This window comes from Rattus rattus, chromosome 15 (assembly GCF_011064425.1).
Source record: "Rattus rattus isolate New Zealand chromosome 15, Rrattus_CSIRO_v1, whole genome shotgun sequence".
NCBI lineage: Eukaryota > Metazoa > Chordata > Mammalia > Rodentia > Muridae > Rattus > Rattus rattus.
In genome coordinates this window covers 27,564,518-27,573,439 of record NC_046168.1, presented here as the reverse complement: position 1 = coordinate 27,573,439, position 8,922 = coordinate 27,564,518, and the positions used below count along the sequence as shown (strand labels likewise).

The window sequence follows — 8,922 nt, the reverse complement described above, 5'->3', positions numbered from 1 at the left end:
GACTGACAGTTTGAGCCTCCAGCTTTCCCACTCTCAGACTCACATCTTAATTGTCTCCAAAAAGAGAAGAGAAAAAAGAGAAGGCATTGTGACTTAGATGTGTCCAACACAGTTTTCAGCACTGGGGCCTGACCTTTTGTTAGCTTCAAAGTTTGACAAAGAGAAGACGCATCTTAGGACTGCAGAAATGTGGAACTCTGAGAGCGCCACACAGGCTGCAGAAGGCCTGCATCTCAACTAGCTGATCAAGTCGCATACATATTAATAACACTGTTTGAAGTGGCATTTGGTTCTGCCGGCCACGCCTCAGTCAGAGCTGCTTCTATAGCCCAGCTGCTGGTTGCTGTCTCTGGGATCCATTTATAAATAATTGAAGTGTTCAGTGTGAAATTACCACCATGTGTATGAAAGAGATCATTGTGTGAGTGCCCATCAGATGGGGAATCCCAAATTACTGTTAGACTGGAGAAGAGGGAGCAGCCCATTTTACCAGGATGCATGTCTCTGTGTGTGTTTCTGTGTATGTGTATCTGTCTCATTATGCGTGTGTCTGTGTATGTCTTTGGGTATCAGTATATGTGTGTATGTATGTGTCTTTGTGTTTCCACATGTGTCTTTGTTCATGTCTGTGCATCTGTGTGTATGTGTATGTATCTCTATATGTTTGTGTGTGTTTTTATATATCTGTGACTATATGTATGTCTAGATATCTATATATTTATGTATGTGTCTGTGAGAATTTATATTTTTGTATGTGTTTCTGTGTGTATAAGTGTGCAGGAGGTGCATGTACCTCTGTGTGTCATTTGGCATATGCCATTGTACATGCATAGGATGCCCGTTCCATTGCTCCCTCCTTCTCCATGGGAGCAATCTAGGTCTAAATACTGGCTTTAACCTGAAGCCCTCCCAACCATTCACTCATCTGGAAAAATGAACTTAGTAAGAGAAAAAGAAAATTGAAAAGGTGAAAAGCTCAATGAAGAATTGAGTTGGAATTTTGATGGGGACTGCATTGAATCTGTAGATTGCTTTTGGCAAGATGGCCATTTTTACAATATTAATCCTGTCAATTCATGAGCATGAGAGGTTTTTCTATCTTCTGAAATCTTCTTCAATTTCTTTCTTCAGAGACTTGAAGTTCTTGTCATACAGATCTCTCACTTGCTTGGTAGAGTTACATCATGAGGTATTTTGTGTTATTTGCGACTATTGTGAAGGATGTCATTTCCATAATTTTTTTCTCAGGCTGTTTATCCTTTGTGTTGAGGAAGGCTACTGATTTGTTTGACTTAATTTTATACCCAACCAATTTACTGAAGTTGTTTATCATGCTTAGTCTTTCTCTGGTGCAATACATTTGGAATAACAAAAAAAAACCAGGATAGCCAAAACTATCCTCCACAATAAAAAAATTTCTGAGGGAATCACCATAACTAACTTCAAGTAGTATTACAGAGCAATAGTGATAAAAACTATATGGTATTGGTACAGAGACTGGCAGGTAGATCAGTGAACACCCAGAAATGAACCCACACACCTGCAGTCACTTGATCTTTGACAAAGAAGTTAAAATGGAAAAAAAGATAGTATTTTCAACAAATGGTGCTGGTTCACCTGGGGGTCAGCATGTAGAAGAATGCAAATTGATCAATTCTTATCACCCTGTACAAAACTCAAGTCAAAATGGATCAAGGACCTCAACACAAAACCAGATACATTCAAACTAATAGAAGAAAAAGTGGGAAAGAGTCTCAATCACATGGGCACTGGGGGAAGTTTCCTGAAGGAAACATCAATGGCTTATGCTCTAAGAACAAGAATTGACAAATGGGACCTCATAAAACTGCAAAGCTTCTGTAAGGCAAAGGACACTGTCATTAGGACAAAACAGCAACCAAGAGATTGGGAAAAGATCTTTACCAATCCTTTATCTGATAGAGGACAAATATCCAAAATATACAAAGAACTCAAGAAGTTAGACTCCAAAGAACCAAATAACCCTATTTAAAAATCGGGTACAGAGCTAAAAAAGAATTCTCAGCTGAGGAATATCGAATGGCAGGAAAGTACCTAAAGAAATGTTCAACATCCTTAGTCATCAGGGAAATGCAAATCAAAACAACCCTGAGATTTCACCTCACACCAGTGAGAATGGCTAAATCAAAACTCAGGTGACAGCAGATGCTGGCAAGGATGTGGAGAAAGAGGAACACTCCTCCATTGTTGGTGGGATTGCAGACTGGTACAACCATTCTGGAAATCAGTCTGGAGGTTCCATGAAAATTGGACATTACATTACCTGAGGATCCAGCTATACCTCTCCTGGGCATATACCTAAAAGATGCCCCAAAGTACAACAAAGACACATGTTCCACTATGTTCATGGCAGCCCTATTTATAAGATGAAAAGAACCCAGATGCCCTTCAACAGAGGAATGGAAACAGAAAATGTGGTACACCTACACAATGGAGTACTACTCAGCTATCCAAAATAATGACTTCATGAAATTCATAGGCAAATGGATTGAAGTAGAAAATATCATCCTGAGTGAGGTAACCCAATTACAGAAAACACACATGCTATGTGCTCAATGATAAGTGGCTATTAGCCCAAAAGCTCGGATTATCCCAGATACAATCCACAGACCAGATGAAGCTCAAGAAGGAGAATGACCAAAGTGCAGATGCTTCACTCCTTCTTAAAAGGGGGAACAAAAATATTCATAGGAGGGGATATGGAGGCAAAGTTTGGAGCAGAGACTGAAGGAACAGCCATTCAGAGCCTGCTTTACATGGTATAGAGTCCATGAATATATATACCAAAACTAGATAAGATTGATGAAGCCAAGAAATACATGCTGACAGGAGCCTAATATAGCTGTCTCCTGAGAGCACAGACAGAGCATGTCAAATACAGAGGTGAATGCTAGCAGCAAACAATTCAACTGACAACAGGATCCATACTGGAGGAATTAGAGAAAGGATTGAAAGAGCTGAAGGGGCTTGCAACCCCATAAGAACAACAATGCCAAGCAACCAGAGCTCCCAGGGACTAAACCACTATGCAAAGACTATACAAGGACTGACCCATGGCTCCAGTTGCATATCTACCAGAGGATAGCCTTATTGGGCACCAATGGAAGGAGAAGCTCTTGGTCCTGCCAAGGCTGGATCCCCAGTGTAGGGGAATGTTGGGGTGGTGGGAAGAGGGGATGTTTGGGGAGCAGAACACCCTTATAGAAGAAGGCAAGGGGGATGCGATAGGGGGCTTATTCCAGGAAACCAGGATAGGGAATAACATTTGAAATGTAAATTAAAAATCCAATAAAAAATAAAACATTAAGAAAAAAAGAAAAGATGAAAAGTAAAATGTAAGAGAGATATGTACCATTGTGACCACACCAAAGAAGTGTGCTGTGAATAATTTTAAAAATTACAAACATGTTAAAAAGAGTTCTCAGACCATTACTGCAAGAGATACAAAGAACTCAAACTGCAATAGATATCAAGAGTGGAAAAATAGATGCATAACACCATAATTTCAGAAATAGTGGTTTCTTGGAGTTGAGAGATAATGTGCATAAGAACTTCCTCATCTTACACTATGCAATAGTTTCTTCTTTAATAATGATATTCTAGGGTGCATAGCCCAGTATATGTATGCTCAACTGATCATATCAGTTTTCATTGCATAAATTGTAAAATATTTTAATTCTCATTTCTTCACAGCAGATCGCTGCAATTACAAAGTGAAGTCTGTCTGACTTTTGCTAGGAGCTCCTTACAAACTTTTTAAATAGATGCTAATGGAACTAATTTGAAGATGCAAGGGATTTTTCTTTTACAAAAATAAGCTTTGTGTTTCTGAATTTTTAGTCTTTTTCTGGGATAACTCATTCTTCGAAGAAAGAAAACATTGCTTCAAAATCACATAGTTTAACCAAAACTATTTGTTGCAAAATTTCCTGTGAAAAAGATTATATTAGGTCCCACGAGGGGCCCAAACTTTTATGAAGCAGGGTCTCTACCCTGGAAGAATATGTAGCAGAGATCATTGTTCCTATGAAATAAACCCTTGCTCTTACATTGATTTTTGGATCATATCTAATGTGAAAGATTTCTGCACACCTCTCCTCTACAAACTCTTCTCAATTCCTATGGAATCAGATGCTTGGGAAACACTATCACGAGAGGAGAGACATCACTGATGCAAAGCACTGAACATATATCTCCATGACTTTGCACTAAGACTATATTTGATCAACTCTGAAAATTCACTTACAGTTTTTCAGAACAGCGAGAAATCCTAAGAAGTAAGAGATAGAGCTCAATTGTCCTTTTTAACCTCCTGAGCCCAAACTGTCAAGAGAGAGGCTTCTAACTGCACTGGGACCCAGATCAGGGAAAATGAGAAGAAAAGCCAGGCACATTTCTGGCATATTCAAAGTTTTAGTACATGGAAATACTGAAATAGATCAGCACTGAGGCAGAAGCCTTCATAACTCATGCCTGGCTCCCAACTCCTCGTGACACAGAGCTTAGATCCTAGTGCTACGCAGTTGATCATCCTCATGCTGCATTTCCAGGACCTTTATGTCCCTGTGTCCCATAGACAACCGTGGGCATGACACACACATGTTCTCCTTTTCTTCAAATTCAGCTTCCCTTGGGAACATAAGATGCATCGTTGGTGACATGATGTGGGTGGTGGGGGTGTTGTATCCTCACAGGCAGCTGTTCTGTACTTGGATAGATGTTATATATGTCACCGGTATTGGCAGGAAAGACACAGGGAGACCTGGAAAACATTGGTTGGAAAAGAAAGAATAAAACAGAAAATATGTCTCGACTGGCTGCTTCATTTATTTCCTTTATTGATCTTTCAGCATCCCACTGAAACCTCCTGAGTGTTTTCTATCCATCCTGGAGTTTAGTGGTCCCTTGTTCTTTGAACCTTGTTCTGAAATTATTTATGGGCTTTACATCAACATCTGTAGATGTTCTAGAGGTCATGACCTGTCATAGTAAGATGGTTTTAACAAAATTGCTGCGAGATCAGTAGACAGACCATGTGAGTTAGTGCACATAAACCAGCTACTGTCTATCAATATATTCACTCCTTCTCTTGTCTATAACTCAAATTATGGCCACTCCAAGACCAGGGAACTGGATTCAAGAATATAGACCTCATAAAGATTCACTATTGACTCCAAAATGCCTCATACACATAAAGATTTGAAGGTGACTAAAAGGCAACATTACCTTGTTGGTTTAATTAGTCTGTCAGGTACAATATAAATGATGACCATTCTGGCCTTTGTATGATGAACAACCAAAATGTCATTGGACCATTTTCAAGAGGTGATATTATTTGAATCTCAAATGTTCCCTGAAAAACAACTCTGTTGACTACTTGATCCACAGAATAGCAACAGTAGAAGTAAAGTCTTTGGGAGCATGATTGAATTATTAGAACTATAACTTCATTGATATACTGACCAATAAGGGATTAATAAATTATTGAGAGGTAGGAGAAATTTAAGGTGGAATATGATTGGAACAAGTCAGTGACAGCATCTCTTGAATGGTATAGCTTTCCTTTGGGCCATTCCTTCCTTTGCACTACTTGTTTCCTGGGTTCCATGAGTTAAACTGTGTCCTCTTCCATACTTTCCGACCATAATGTACTCCTTCATCTCAGACACTAAAGTAGCCAAATAAACAAACATGGGTTGAGTCCTTACAAATGAGCCAAAGAAACTCTTCATCCTTGAAAGTTGATTTATTCAGGTGTTTTGTCATAGTAACGGAAAGCTGACATGAATATGTAGCACCTGCAAATCTTCAGGTCATTTTCCAGCCATGAACAGTTTAAATGAAGCACCCAGATCCCTTAATGAACATCAATGAAGCACATTGAGACAGACAAATGTTGCACAGGCAGCAAAACAGCTTCAGAGTCCCTCTCATATCCCTTCATCTGACATGTGTGACTCTGCATTGCCTCTTTGAGATTAGGAGCTTTGCCTTTTCCATTTCTTTAAAGATCTAGGGTCCAGGAGCGTATCTTAAACACAGTAACTTCCCTCTGTGTGTTTGTTGAATTGAACAAGCATGTTTTCTACAGTAGGTGTTATAGTATAATAATGACTGCTATGACACTAAATATTTATTTCTTTTTTATTGGATATTTAATGTATTTACATTTCAAATGTTATGCCCTTACCCTGTGATTCTCCCCCCTCCCATACCTCCTCTCCCTTATTCTATGAGGATGCTTCTCCTCCCACCCACCCACCCACTCCCACCTCAACCTCCAGGGTTGGCATTCTCCTACACTGGGGAAATGAGCCTTCACAGGACCAAGGGCTTCACCTCCTATTGATATCAGACAATGCCATCCACTGCTACATATGTGGCTGGAGCCATGGGTTCCTCCATGTGTATTCTTTGGTTGGTGGTTTAGTTCCTGAGAGCTGGTTGATATTGTTGCTCTTCTTATGGGGTTGAAAACCCCTCCAGCTCCTTCAGTCCTATCTCTAATTCCTCCATTCGGGTCCCTGTGCTCAGTCTGATGGTAATCTGCAAGCATCCTCATCTGTATCAGTAAGGCTCTGGCAGAGCCTCTCAGGAGACTTCCAATATCAGCAAACATTTCATGGCATCAGCAATAGTGACTGGATTTGGTGGCTGCATAAGGGACAGATCCCCAGGAGGGGCAGTCCCAGGATAGCTTATACTTCAGCCTTTGCTTTACTTTTGTCCCTGTATTTCCTTCCACGGGTATTCTGTTTCCACTTTGAAGGACTGAAGTATCCACATTTTTCTCTTCCTGGGTTAATATCCACTTATCAGTGAGTGCATGCCATGTGTATTTTTCTGTAATTGGGTTACCTCACTCAGGATAATATTTTCTAGTTCCATCAATTCGCCTATGAATTTCATGAAGTCATTGTTTTTAATAGCTGAGTAGTACTCCATTGTGTAGATGTACCACATTTTCTGTATCCATTCCTCTGTTGAAAGACATCTATGTTCTTTCCAGCTTCTGGCTATTATAAATAAGGCTGCTATGAACATAGTGGAGCATGTGTCCTTGTTATATATTGGAGCATCTTTTGGGTATATGCGCAGGAGTGGTATAGCTGGGTCCTTAGGTAGCACTATGTCCAATTTTCTGAGGAGTCTCCAGACTGATTTTTCCAGTCATTTTACCAGCTTGCAATCCCACCAAATATGAAAGAGTGTTAATCTTTCTCCTCTTCCTTGCCAGCATCTGTTGTGAGTTTTTGATCTTAGCTATTCTGATTGGTGTGAGGTGGAATCCCAGGGTCATATTGATTTGTATTTCCCTGATGACTAAGGATGCTAAGCATTTCTTCAGGTTCTTCTGAGCCATTAGATATTCCTCAGCTGAGAATTCTTTATCTCTGCACCCCGCTTTTTAATAGGGTTATTTGGTTCTCTGGAGTCTAACTTCTTGAGTTCTTTATATATGTTAGATATTAGCCCTCTATCCGATGTAGGATTGGTAAAGCTCTTTTCCCAGTCTGTTGGTCATTTCGTTCTGTTTACAGTGTCCTTTCCAATTTTATGAGATCCCATTTGAAAAAAATATGGAATGCTTCACGATTTGTATGTCATCCTTGCAGAAGGGCCATGCTAATCATCTCTGTATCATTCCAATTTTAGTATATGTTCTGCTCACCAAAAATAGTATGTTATCAACACTCTGATGTGTGAAACATTTGGGTGTTGATATGGATTTATAAACTTAAATTGCTAACGGTCCAGTTTTACTTCAGCTAGAAGGTAGCTCTTCACCCTCAAATAAAAGATTAAATTCCCCATGATAAATGATGAGAATCTAATTGTTTTGTTGCTGGCATGGCTGACCAGGGAATCAGCCATCTTCAATAGAACACAAGTACCCCAAAGATATTTTTCATCATCTTTTAAAAAATGTTAGGTACTTTGGGAAAAGAAAGAAGAAAAACTGAGTTAGCTCATTCAATTTCTCACTATAAAGCTGAAATATACCTTCCCTCTGAAATCATACAATCTATAACATTAGATACCACAGGCGAGCCATGCGCTGAGGATGGCTTCTGACTGAATCTAAACTCTATGTGAGGAGTGCCTTGTGTAGCAAAAATGTAGGGGCTTTGAAAAGGTTGTAAACAATGTTTGTTATACACAGTCTTTAAACTTTCATCCAAAAATTCATACAAGTTATTGTCTAGACTCAAATAAGCTAGACATTCTATAAACATAAACATATTAAAGATCTCTCTCATATCATTAGTGAATTACTCATGTTTAAAATTTATGGAAATCCCTGGGTTACTTTTGTTTTGGTTGGATAGCTGTGTTAGATACAACCTCTCTGAGAAAAAACTGAGTAATAACTTAAAATATGTCTTTTATAGAAGTAAACATCAATGATTTCTTTTACTATTATATGTACTAGGTACAACTGATATAATACTGAAGTATTGTTATGCATCTTAAATGAGATTATCAATTTGTCAAAAACACTAAATGTGCCAATAGCCTTTGTGCTTTCTGGCCTTAAAATGCTGTGATATGTTCGATTTCAAACGTTTAAGAAATCCAAGAAAAATACCTTATCCCTGTTGAGGAAAATACAGGCTCTTACATAATACACAGTGTTCACTAACAATCTATCTACAAGAAGTCTGTGTTTCCCCTACTTACTGTCTCCATAGTGATACAAATGCAAAAGCTACCACACATGGGCAGAATCAAACGATATAGAAAGCAGAGACTTAAAAGAATCTCTTAGAAGGGAAGAAATTGACAGTAAATGACCAGGCCTTGGAAAGGAATGGGGAGAGCATGCACTTAGCATTAACTTTCCTTTCAGATATGGAATGTCCACATACGTTTCCTACTAGC

The 8,922-nt window shown here is 39.0% G+C and overlaps 1 non-coding gene across 1 annotated transcript; it reads right to left on the bottom strand.

The window, feature by feature from the left end:
- Positions 1 to 7,613: 7,613 nt before the first annotated feature.
- LOC116885083 lies at positions 7,614 to 7,718 on the bottom strand. The gene has a single exon (XR_004385956.1). It is a non-coding gene; the product is annotated as a U6 spliceosomal RNA (small nuclear RNA).
- Between the last annotated feature and the right edge of the window lie 1,204 nt (positions 7,719 to 8,922).